This window comes from Phlebotomus papatasi, chromosome 1 (assembly GCF_024763615.1).
Source record: "Phlebotomus papatasi isolate M1 chromosome 1, Ppap_2.1, whole genome shotgun sequence".
Lineage (NCBI taxonomy): Eukaryota > Metazoa > Arthropoda > Insecta > Diptera > Psychodidae > Phlebotomus > Phlebotomus papatasi.
In genome coordinates, this window is record NC_077222.1 from 65,316,932 (window position 1) to 65,331,104 (window position 14,173).

The window sequence follows — 14,173 nt, forward strand, 5'->3', positions numbered from 1 at the left end:
CAGATCGCACCTCGCCCAGAACAATGCTCAAGGGTTCACAAATCTCAGCCGATGGATCCTCCTGCGAATCACCTGTCTCTGTGGCCTCACGTGAGATCCTCCAGGATACATTTGTGATGAACCAATACTGAACTGATAAATCTTAATGTTTTGTTTAAATGAAGAAAATTAATATGAAGATCTTGAGATTTTTACCAATCTCTCAGAGGGCAAATTATTAGGATTCGTTTGACCAATATGTGAGTTTTCCGATGAAGATCAAGGATCTTGGATTGAAAATACTTGCTTGACCGATCAGTTTGTAATTTTAAAAAAGTTAGCAGCGCCGTTAGTGTGAGAAAACAGAGCCCTCACGCGGAAGAAAATGCTGTCAATGATTAGGAAGGTGATCTGAAGGGAAATTCTGTAACAGTATGACAATGTCATATGACAAATTTTTGTGATAAAATTCAGGAGCAGGACAACATTAACTCTTTCGTCTCCTTTGGGACTCTGGGTACCCATGGAAAAAAGAATGTTTTTGGACTATTTAGAATCGATAAAAATCCGATTCTTCTGGATAATTACAAACTATAAGGATGTTCAAATCTAGGATATTTTTTGCAGGATCCTAATTAACTCCTGAGCTTAGATATTTTTGGTCAAAAAACGTGAACTTTCGATTTTCTGCTTCCTTGCAGATATCCTGACTTTTTTATATTTTTAGACCAGAATAAGAAAAAACCTCTCGGGGCCAATAAGTAGGATAACTAACAATTACAGATTACATAAATTCGAAAAATAATTTTTTCTTAAATTTTCAAAAAACTTGTTCAAACTTTATGGGTACTCTCGTCCACAAAAATCTATAGGTCAAATGTAAAGTTATCCCGCCAATACCCGCCATTTGCTTTTTGACACCAACCTTGTAAGAAAATTCCAAGCGTGAGTGACATTTTTGCCAATATGGCCGATAATTTTGAAGAATTCACTGCATAAAAAATTTAAATTTGTCATATGGCATTGTCATACTGTTACAGAATTCCCCTACTGATTATCTTCCCAATGCATCAGCCTTCGAATTTAGAATTTTTTTTACCTTTTTTTTTACCAAAAACAAAATCTATTCTATTAACTATTAATGGCGTGATCTGCTTACAAACAAGAAGTGTTGTTAAATTTTTAAGATTTTTTTTTATACCTTCTGCGTTATACAGTGGCGACAAGATAAATAGCACACCTTCAGCGATTTTCCTATTTTGATGTTTTATGATACAATATCAAACTTTATACCTGATCATGATTTATTATTTAGAAAATTATAATGCACATTATAAATAAAAGTGATAATTATTATTAATATTTGTATCTGTTAAAATAATGTGTTTTTGTCATTTTATGAGTTTAGGTATAATTCTTGCGGCCAATTTAAAAAGCACATTTTCATTTTCTCTGAAAGTATTACCTGGAATTTACTTTTATTTTAAAATTCATTATATTTCTGTATTTTCAATCATTTAAAGGCATTAATACTACACATTTTCGTAAAATAAAGTTATGAGAACTAAAAAATAATGTAAATAGAGCCTTTGGTGCAGATTTTTAGGCTTTACGTATAAAAGAGTTTAGGATAACTAAGATTTTTTTTTGTAAATTTTATTGTTCAAGAAGGATAACCATCAATTCAAAAATTTTTTATGATCACACTTACAAATCACACAAAAACTGAACTTCGAGAAAGAATTGCGATTTCTAGAGAATATTCTGCCATTGTTCTTATAGTATAGCGTCAAAAGAAACTGAAAATGAAGCCCCTGAAGAAGGTTCACACCGAGACCGAAAGCTCTGGGCAAGATCAAAAAAGTATTTTCCTCTTTAGGTGACACTTTTTCATTCGTCAACAACACCGGATATACCTTTAAATAACACAGATCAAAGCTTTGATTCTTAACAATAATATTATAGTAATAATTATGGTTACTTTTTTGGCGAGGTATTAAGCCTTATTGCAAGTACGATTTCATATCAAGCGCTACCTTTTCTCTTAAATGGGTTTTATACTACTGGAGGTTTAGTATAGTCCCGAAGATCTCGAAATTTTAAGCAACTATCAAATTCTATTAATTTTCAAAATCTACTAATGTATAATTTTCTCTAATTTTCAACTTTTTGTCAAAATTTTCTCAAAACTTAAGAATTTTGTGTAATAGAAATTAGAAAAATCAATCACAAGTCTTTAGCTCAGTTTAACTTTAGGTTTGACGATCATTTTAGAAAATAAAGATTTCTCTCTCCGGGTCTTTTCCTGACTTTATTAACAATTTAATAATAAAGGGTAGTTCTTAAAATTTGATACTAACGTAAAGAAAATTAATTATGCTCTTCTTATCCTCATTTAGCTGAAATCAATGTAACTGTTAATTTCAGAATGTTTATAATGACTTAAATTTAATTCAAACTAGCAGGGTAGGGCATTACTAAAGAAGTTCTCTTAATAAAAGTATCTGATAAAATCAAATAAATTAATGTAAAATATTCTAAAGAAAAAAATTGTGAACATTCAATTTATTAATCAGCACGTTTTAATGTTCCTTTCTCAGAATTTTAATAAGTCATGTTTTTGTGAGCCGCATTGTGAACCTGTACGGTTAAAAATTTCAAATTTGCAAAAAATAAAACAAAATATAGTTGTTTTTACACTCTTTGTGTGAATATTTGAAAAATCTTCTTGAATTATATTGCGATTAAGTGAATTTCATTTACATTTTATCAATCGGAATGTATATTAAAAAGCCGAATATCTCAATTAATAAAATTTAGTCAACAGTCAAAAAATACAGAAGAAGAAACATTTGGGGATTTCCCATTGAAAAAAACTGCAGTGTGTTTTTTAATCCGACAAATTCAAGGTAAGAAGATTTTCGCATAAACAAGTACGGGAAGAGCACCACGGATCGGAATGTTTACAGGCATGCCCCATATTTAGTTGAAAATATAAGCCCCAAAACACTTTTTGATATCTTTGTTTTTGTTAATTAGTCTATTGATTATCCATTTAACTACATCTGTGCATTTCGTTTTAAAATATTTACAATCAAGTAATAAAAAATAGGTGTTAATGGTGTTAATGAAAACTTGGACTCTGTACCTCGGATCGTCACGAATTGAATCAGATGTCTCACAGAAAATTAGTTTTATAAATTAAATCTGAGCTAATGCAATGAATTCTTGTAAGAGTTAAATGGTAAAAAGTAGCTAACAATTTTTAAAAATTCATTTTATTTGGAGCAACGATACGGTCGCTGGTGCTCTTCCCTTATCACTTTTGATAAATTTGCTATTCTTAGCAACAAATCACCTTCAGACATTAGAAGTCATGTATTCTTAACTGATAAACCCCTCAAAAGCCCATGGTTAAGTCTGAAGCGCAATCGCGAAGAATTGGACGAGATGGAGAGTTTCTGGTGCAACAATATTCCATGTGAGACTCAAAGAATTCCTCCAAGCTTTGGAGCTGCGATGGGTGGTAGGAGTAATGGTGAGCTGGATATAAGAAAAGAGGTACTTCCATCGGCAGCCAGAACTGGTTCCCGCGTCGACATTTTTGTTCACTTCATAAAAATCGAAGAGCAAGCAATAAAACAAAGAGATGAAAAGACGATGGGAGAGGAGGTTGAAAGAGCCACACAATGGCCGGTATGCCTGTGAATTCTCAAATGGATGTGTGAGTCTCTGAAAGAGGTAGCTCCGTCCGCACTTTTGAGGTGATTTGAGAAAATTAAGACAAAGAGATGGATGACGTGGATTTGGTTTGCTGGTTGCCAATTTGACCAAGAGAAAAATGACTCACCGAATTGAGAAGATTACTGAAAGTTTGAGGGAAATTACAGAGAAGTAAAAGAGTGCACCTCCTTCTCCTGATCTGAAGGCGCCTGTGGATGGGATTCCAAAAAGATGTAGCTATGGTCTTGAAAATTCCACTCTTCGAGCTCACCATCCACTTGAACCTTCCTAGCTACCGGGATTACGCAATGAAGAATTTCATTTGTACCTCACTCATACTCCCATCCCAACATCTCACTGAGCTTCTTTTTTTCTCTCCAGCATTCCCTTCACACACTTCTTCTCACCTGACTTTGGCTCCAAAGTCGAGGTGAAGATTCAGAAAATGATCGCACCAAGTATTGTGCAGCCGGAGACGCAGATCGACAAATAAATCAATCCACCAAATACAATAAATTATTCAGCGACGGAAATACTTTTGCAAAAATCCTGGGAAAATATTATGACAAATGCAACAATTTAAATTGCCTTTGTTCGAAATAAGGTAAACCCCCCTATACAACATGTTAAAATTAGTTACGGTCTGCGAATTTGTTTAAGAAAATTTTAAATCATTTAACTCTTTTAAGGAAAACAATATGTTGATCGTCAAGCTTTACTGTATTCGTCAAAGTCCAACCATTTTTGCTATAGACATGATTTTATAGCCAATTTTCAGGAAAATTCATAATCAATAAAGTTCGTCTACGTCAAATACTAAGATAGTAGATGAAAAATATAAGAAAAGGGGCGGCACAGCACTACTATACCTCAAAATTACTTTTGCATAAATTACAGCTTAAGTTCCTAAACTACTTGAACAGATTTATAAAGCACTCATAAGATCGGCTAAAATAATTTAAAAGGAATAAAATTTATTTTCGGATAAAAATTGATTAGCGGTTCATAATCGGCTCAGAACCGATTGGGACCGATTCAATTTTGTCAGAAATGGCAAAATCTTTCCAACATCGAGAAAAACTAGGATGGTAAAATTTACCATCCTCCATACAAAATTTTAATGGCCGGATAGTAAAAAAGTCACCCAGCAAACGCGATATTAAATCGGACTGTCAAAAATTGTAGAATCTATTTTATGGATAGTAAATTCTGTAAATATGTTTTACCTGCAGACAATTTTTAATATTATTAGCAATCCACAATCCGGTTCGGAGCACCAGATTTCGTATAAATGGAAGAATCTGCGCTGTGCAAAACCAACAATGCTTTATTTCGATTTGTCTCAATGTCAACTATAATTTTTAATTTTTTTACATTTTTTTCACTAAACTGCAACAAATTCTAATAGCCGGATGGTAAATTCTAATATCCCGGATATTAGATTTTACTAGCCAGATGGTAAATTTTACTGGCAGGATAGTAAATTTTACTAGCCGGATATTAGAATGAAACATTTTTGAAAAATTTATTTTTTCCTATTTTCATTCATTTTTGGCCATTATTTGAGGGCTTGGGGCCCTTCCTGGATGACATTCTCTGTATTTCAAGCCATTTTGGTGCGTGAAAATCTTTTTCCAACATTGACGACTGCGACCTTTGTGATGACAGTCGAGCATCTTCCAGCTGCACCACGAATTACTATAATGCATTTAAAGCATATCGGGAACCGTTGCATCGGCACCCACGATAATCCAAAATGACATTCTAACAGCAGGATGGCAAATTTTACTAGCTTGGATAGTAATTTCAATCCAAATTACTATACTCCGTTAAAATTTACTGTCTTCCAATTAAATTCTAACATCTAATATGCGGCCAGTAAAATTTACTACCCGGATATTAGAATCTAAGAGAGGTCAAGGTAAAATCTAAAGGAAGATGGTAGATTTTACCATCCGGCTGTTATAATTTACTATCCATAGGATAGTAAATTTTAAAATGTCAAGATGGTATATTCTAAAGGAAAGTTTCTATGGAGGATGGTATTTTCTACTATATTTTAAAGCAGTAGAATTTAAAGACACAATTTGTAGAAAATACCATCCAAATTTTTCTCTGTGAACGAGCCTTATACCGGCTTCAGACATAAGGCTTAGCTATATGGCTTAATTGCTCTAATTTCTTATCAATCACAAATTTTTGGAAAAATTTTACTTAGAATTGGATTATTAAAAATAAATTAGGCTCTATCTATTAGGCTCTCAAAAAGCAATAAAATTGCTCACTATATTTAGGATTTGAGACCTTCGGGAACTAGTCTGAAGACCGCTTTAGCATAACCATATTTGGTTGAAAATTACACACTCTAAATCAGAGATGAGCAAGAACCGTTTGAAGCCGAACAAATGTAAAATGAAAATTGTACGTCAATGCAATGGTCAAATCAAAACCCTGCCTGGACAAATATACAATTTTGTCGTTAACGGTATTTTTCGATGAACGGTGATAGTCTAGGGCTCTAGGGGTTATGTACCTATACTCCCTATACTGTTCTCTCTGTGGAATTAGAGCTATAGTAAATAGGAAATGTAGAAAATTCTCAAAGAAATGCATGTGATAACCATAGAGGAACTGGAGCTCTACCGAGCATGGGGTAGCACCGAACATTAAATTTTATTTCTATAGTCTACTTGGACTATGACGACCCTTTCTCTAGTGGATAAGTATCTCTATAGTATCTATATGAATTCATACAGGTCTCGTCCTATGAAGTCTAATATCTAAACAAAAAATCGCATAGTTCGGTGCTACCCCGTGTTCGGTTGTGCAATAGTTTCCTCTGGGCCTTAAGACACAAACTCCACAAATCTTTCCCTTATTTTTATTCGACTTAATAAAAAAAAAAACCGAAAAAGTCCAAGTTTGTCTGAGAACCGAAAGAGAAAACTGAGAACAAATAATGCGATCATACAGACAATATACTTAATTCCACCATAAGAAGGTACAATCGTACATTTTTTTAAAAATATTGTATTCAAATAACAAGAAAATACAATAAATTATAGAGTACAGCAAATAATGTGCTAGGTTTTTGTGCAAAAATATCGGGAACTGGTCAAAATAGATCTCATGACCTAAGACCTGGGTAAGGGGGGTTAGGGAAAGGGGGATACAAAAAAAACAATAAATTATCAGGCTAATGCTCCTGCCAAAGTTTTTAGTTAAAAAAAAAAATTGATTTCATAAAGTTTTCCCGATTAAAAAGGTGAAGCTGATTGAATTCAACTTCGATTTTAGGGGTTACGTGGGTCAAAATAGACAAAAAAAACAAAATATTACCTGTTATGTGATGAATTAAAATAGTCCTTGAACTATTTACTTTAAAGTATGAAGCACATTAAAAAATGAAGATTTTTTGAGAGAATTTCATAAAAAAATACCGTCACCTAACAGGAAATATTTGGTTTTGGATTTCAGATGAACGAATTCCCAGAAATTTTGTCCTCTAAAGAGTCTCAGTGGTTGAATTTTGAAATTTTATTAAATAAAATTTTGGAAAATTTAGTTTAAATGTTGTACTTTTATATGCCTAAGAGCTTGAGATAAAATTTTTTTTATGCTTAGAAAGATTTAGAGAAAATATTGTGTATATATAATATTTTTAATCTTCTGGACCCACGTAACCCCTTTAGTGTGAAAGGGTATGACAGCTATAAAAAAGGATAAATTCTGATAAAAAATAGAAATAAGATATATGCAAAACAATGCAGAAAAAAATATCCTTCTATTTTCTTTCCTTTTTAAATTTATATTTCTTTTAAAATAATTCATGGAATCAAATTTGAGAAAACAAATCCCATTGTTAAAACGCATTTAGAGGAAGCTAGTGTTTAAGTTGGGAACTTACCTTATGCTATAGTTATCTAAGGATTTATAAGTTATTATTCATTGTAAATTAAGTAAGTTTTGCTTATTAACTTAAGACAGTATGAACTACTAACATCAAACTATAAATCATTTTGAGTATAAATAAATTTCTTTTAATTTTAGTTTTAATACCCTCTGAGAAGAATGGCGTTCTTGAAGAAAATATTTGCATTTTTTGAATGACCGAAGGCGCTGAGTAATTTGCAAGTTCCGATGAATGCATAAGGAATACATCTCCAGAGACATAAAAACTCTTCACTTGAGAAGAAATAAAAATGATTATCTAAATAGAATCTCTGACTGTTTTGAAGAATAATCATTATCAATTTTCTGTTGGGAATTTTTCACACTGTTTCTTGAATATTTAATTTCTTGTGTATCTTTGGACCTTTTAACAGTGACTTCTAGTCATTAAAGAGCGCCGATTTGACATTAAAAGTACACTATTAATGCCCATAAAAAAGCACATTAAACCACTTCGATGCCACACCAATTTAATTGCAGGTCATTCCCCGTGATGTCTCAATCCGTGCTTAATGAAGACTGATCTGTGGGGTAAGCACCTTGATGCCTCGTTGAAGAAAATTAGCACGAGAATCAATTCAGTGGCTCATTTACCTTGCTAATTTGGCTATTCTTTGTGAAGAACGTTGTTTTTCGCGCCAAATTTTCATGTGATATTGAGCTGAATGAGCTTGAGTGATCCAATTTGAGATAATTCATTGTATTTTCTGCCAAAAAAAGATATCGCGTCTTTTTGTCGGTTGCTATTTATGGACCAATTAGCATCTCATAAACGCTCCATACTTGACAATTTTTTCCCCAAACATCACACCGAATAGCATACTTATTTTGTAATACTTATCACACTTTGCATTGTTGATTGTGTACTGTGGTAGTAATTTTTGTGGTTCCTCATTTTTTTCACTTTCAAGACCTCAATTGACACTCTTTTGTAGGTCATAAAATGGGAATCTTACGTTAGAAAAAAAATGTTAAAATTCGTCTTGAAATGTTCATTGCCTAGGAAGAGTGTTGAAAAAACTAAAACCGCATTAATTTAGCTTCTATGATAGGATAATTTGTGATTCTACCATTCTACGTAATGCTAATACTGGACATTTCAATCTCGTAACTGTCACGCTGTTTAACATATCTATTTCTAGATAGTGTACACTGTACAGAGTACAGAACGATAAACTTTTCATAGTTTAAAGAATAAAACGAAACAACTTGGAAAGATTTAGATATGTATAATAAAAGCATCTATTTCAATTGTACAACTCTTAGCTTAACTGTTTATTATATATTTAACAAATAATTTAATTAATTTGATCTCAAGTGTAAGGGCCTTAATAGAATCAGGCTGGTACTCGAGAATATTTAACTAACCTGTATGGGCAGTACGTAGTATTAGATAAAGGGAACTTATGCAAAGGACCTTTTATCGATCATCCTAAGCTCTCGATGTATGATAATTTGGGATAAATCTTTACTGCGTTAAATTATACAGGATAAAGTTTTTCTATCATGAGCCTGGGTCTATTTTTGGCATTAAGGTTCCACGTTCCACCCTTATACTTTTAAACTTGTAATAGATGTATAAAAAATTTTCAAAATAAAAATACATACATCTATTCAATCTGTTGCGTGTGCAACAATTTTTCGGAGTGTATTGGAGGTGTTTGTGTGACGAGGAGACGATGTCGCCCAAAGCGAAGAGAAGTGGAGGGATTTGGAAGAGTGCTGAAAGGAAAATTTGTTCAGCTCGGTCTCTTCCACCACGGACCTTTGTGGAGTACACATCTCCACTCGGTCTCCTCCACCACCGTAGCCACCACCAAGAGCCTCCACAAGCCCAGCCCAATACTTCAGAGCTGCCTGGACATTCTTTAAGACTCCCTAAATCCCAGGCAACCCAACCACCGATGGAGTGTCCTCACCGGAGGGCACAGGGGAGCGTGGGACATAGTCCCTGCCCCCATCGGAAGGACCATGGAAGGAAGGAAGAGCTGGGAATAGGGAGAGGATAGTGTAGGGACAGGAGTTTGAAGGATGTAGATGTGGAAGGAATAGAGGAAAATAAAATGATTTTCGTATCAAATCTATGCACCGTTTTTAGGGTGACAAAATTAACCACGTCCTTTATAAAAGTTTTTGATAAAACTCAAAAAGAGATGGATAAGTGTTCCAGCTCTGCGGACTGTTCGAACACCTAATATAGATATCTTCATTTCTCCCGGTTTTCATCAAAATCGCAAAAGACTTAATTTTCTCCAAAGCTTTTGACCCCCGGTATGGGTGTTCCTCTATGGTTCTAAATGATTTGGAATCGTCTTTCGTTCAGGGTCGAAAGCTTTGGAGAAAATTAAGTTTTTGTTTTGGTTTTGAGAAGAAGACAATCCTTTGACGAACACCGGAAGAACTGAAGACACAGAACTACGTCAGTAACAATATTCGAAGATTTCCAAAATTGTATTCTCTTTTAGCACAGTTTTTGGATGCACAACGGTTTAATATCAATTTAAACTTCTTCATAAATTAATAGAAAGCCGTTTCAAAATTGAAGATTGATGAAGAAATTTATATTTCATAATGCTTTAATCTTTTACATTCCAACAACTTTAACCCGTATTGGTTCTAAAACACTTTTAGAGATATTTGAAAATCCAAGTAGAGTTATTTATTCAATTTATTTATATTTGCACCAATATTTGGCGTATGATCTAACATTAATAGCTCAATTATTCCATAAATAAATACGAATCAGTGAAAATTTTATAGAAATTCACCATTAAAACATTCAAATATTGATCACCGGTCGAATAGAGGAACCGGTCGACTCGAGGGCACTTTACCTTACACTGCTCAAGATTGTAAAGAATTTCAGTTAACCCTTTAAGGACGAGTGGGATACCGGTGTCCCAAAAACGAAAATATTTTTTTGAATATAGAAAGTTATTTTGTCATATAAATAGTCCGAAAAATTAGTTTTTATTTTTGGGACAACGGTGTTCCATTCGTCCTTAAAGGGTTAATAAACGCTTATAGGGGAAAGTGACCATGCTTGATACTGTAAAATGATGTCCAAGGTTTGTGATTATTTTCTGATTAACACACAAACCGAAGCGATTCTTGCACTATGACAAAAAAATGTCTCACTTATTAGGTTCATAATCCAACCTCAAATAGTTCCTGGAAATCCTTAGATTTTCCTCAAGAAGAAAATGGAAATTCAGTAGCGATTTTTATACAAGTTGGGTCCGGGGCCTTCCTGTATAATAATTGATTCGACAATTCGGAGGCCCATTTTCACTGCAAAAAATTCACCGGATACAAAAAAATGCACATCAACATTTAGACGGAACTCTAATCTATCTGCTTAAATCGTTTATATGACTGGTTATTAGTTTTAAAATCACTTTTATGTCATTTTTCTAAGCCATGTTTTAATGACATTAGGGCGCTAGCGAAAATCATTTTTTCACTTTGAGCAGATTAAAATGTCATTCTACAACCTTAAAATTCAGGCAACAGGGTTGAAGATTATGTCAATTGTCGATAAAATTGGCGGATTGCAATATGTGTAATTATGAAATAATCACATCTAATGATATAGTTGCCACATTAAAATTATCATTCATGGACCCTTCTTAAAATATAGGATGGACACAAGTAGAATTTATGAATTTGTTACCACCCACAAAAACAGTGTCCACCAAGTAAAAATATTTTTACATAAATATTAGTACTGATGACCCCTCTATTTGCCTATGATAGTAGTTTTCGTGAACAGCGACATTAATTAAGAAATACTTATGAAATATCATGTATCGAAATTACAGTTTTGGGCCTATTTTTGATTTTTGCTTCCTGAAACTAGGAAAAAAGAGCTAGGATCCTAATTTTTGTAGGAAATGTGAGGCTTAGCACCAGCTATTGAAATATATTGCGATGAGTCATAACTATTGATTAACATAGGAAAAAAAATAGTTATTATCAAGCTTGGATCGTATCAAGCATGGTCACTTTCCCCTACACGGAATAATTTATTAGGTAAGAACGAAGTGGGGCATCTTTGAAATGGGGTACCTTCAAAATTAGGGTTTTTCTTCTGTTTTGAAATGGAACTGGACTGTACTGTGATGTAATTTAACATCATAAACCAATTGCGATGCTAAATTACAATCTGATAAACTTTAATTTCTTTTATAAATACAGGGAGAATATGTTCAATTTTATAGGTACCGCTGGTACCCTAATTCAAATTGCCCCACTTTCCCTTATTCCCTGCATTCGCTTACATTTTTAAACCTCAATATCAAGGTTATGCCATAAATTAATTGATTAAATAAACACGATTACTTTGGTAAGGTCAAAAAGTTAAATTTCTAATGATAAGTTAAGTCCCCATATGATTGCGTGCAATGATGTTTTCCTTAATGGGGTATTATGTTGATGTTAAGTATTAGTTTAAGACATATACTTATATTCAAAGTGTAATGCAATCATTTTTTGCCATAAGTAAACACATAATTGAGAAATTGCTTCAGATTTCGCCAGAAATGTGGTAGCTTGTACTAGATTTCCCTCAAAGTTATCTCATCTTTCGCACTACAAGGCTTCGTGGTATAGAATTTCCCAGATCAATGCGGAACATACCATTCAAATCAGTTTCAGACAATTAAGAGACCCTCGTAAGTGAATATGAGTGAGAAGTGCAAAAATTCAATTAGAACACACGCAAAAAACTGTGCTAGAGGTCATGGGGTGAATTTCGAGGGGGAATAATTAAGGAAGCAATTGAAAGCATGTGATTTTCATATCTATTTCAATTAATTTCTTATTTTTTCGCACTATTGCGTCATGTGCTTGCAAATCAGACCTTACATTTTTTTTTTAATCATGTGATAATTGAATTTAGACACATCATCTCCTTTTTGCTGTGAATTAGTCTAATCATCGCAGATGATGATAATCTTCGTAAAATGTTACAGCTTTTTTCTGTTTAAAGCTGAAGATCATCGTTTCTCATGCAATGGAACCCAGAATGAGTTGAATATTTTCTGACTCCTATTACATTGAATTTATATATTTATGTGTCATGCCATAGAATTGTTTGGTTTTTCGCTTTATTGATGATAAAACACTTTGGAGAAGTTTATTGCTAGAAAAGGTAATCTCGTGATCGTGGTTCTATTATTTACAGCATGACTTTAATGCCCTTCATAAAAGGATTAATATTGAAAGTCGTTCATACAGACTCTATCTCTAAGTAATCGGAGATAAATGATTGATCATGGGAAAATCTTAGTTAGAATGAAAGTGTTTAAAAAAGAAATAAAAAGTTTTTCAATAAAATCATTTTTATGAACACTAAGAACTTAATTTGAGAGGATGGAGGTTGCAACTCAGTTGAAAAGAAAATCAAACTGTTTTCAGAGCTTTTGGTGCATATCTGAATAAAATTTTAAATATTTTGCTACATATTTGCAGAAGAAAAAAGGATAGTATGAAGCTTTGAAAAAGAAAAAAAAGTTATAAAATTTTTGATTAATAAATTGACATTAGGTCTCTAAAACATTCAGAACAGACATAAAAAATATTTTATATCGCTTATTCCAAGTCAGTAAACTTGAATTTTGATTATAAATTATTTTTAATCAAGCTTGTTAAATAAAGTTGGTTTATTACTATCCTAATTTTCTTTTTGTCCTAAAAAATAGTGAAAATTAAATTTCATTATTTTTTCAAAATTACCGTTCGATCTGTTGGACCTAAAATCTAAGAAATTTGAAGATATACATTCGATTTTTATTATTTAGGTGCACTTGTAGCGAAAAATTGATCATCTATGCTCTTCTATCCTCTAAAAATAAGACCAAATCGAATATTAGGTTCAAAACCAACAAACCATAAAATGAATAAATTTTGCGTCACATCCTTGAATAAATTACTTCTTCCGACTTTTCAAAATTACAATTCTTTCGTATGTTGAGGGCTTAACCGTATTAAACTTATGTTCTTCGTTTTTTTCTTGAGTTAATGCTTCCATAATATCTTTTTGGGTTTTGTATTTTCTGTTTGATTCTTTCGAGTGGGAGCAAATTGTGAGAAATTTGTTCAGTGGTGGAGCAAGTGTGGATCTCCAAAGTCAATTCTGTGTCATGTTGTATCAACAGAAGGTTCACTTTTACGTAATTCACGCTTCTTTTCTCAAAAGCTTTTGAGAGCGATTAGATAAACAAAAGAGACACCGAAGTATCGTAAGACTACAATGTCACACTCAGAAATTTTTTCACTAAATTTTGCAGTGTGTAGAAAAAAAAGAAATATAAATTATGAATATTTAGAAAACATAGCAAAAGATTTCTTAAACATCAAGTAAATTAATTTTCCACCGAGTCACTGTTGACGTTGATGGAACTCCCTCCTAAGCAATGCGCGAGTCCGGTGGATTTCTGCATATTTAATGAACACGGGACAACACCTACCTTCTTAAGAGTTTCTTACCACCAAAATGTCTCGTTATTCTCCAATCCAA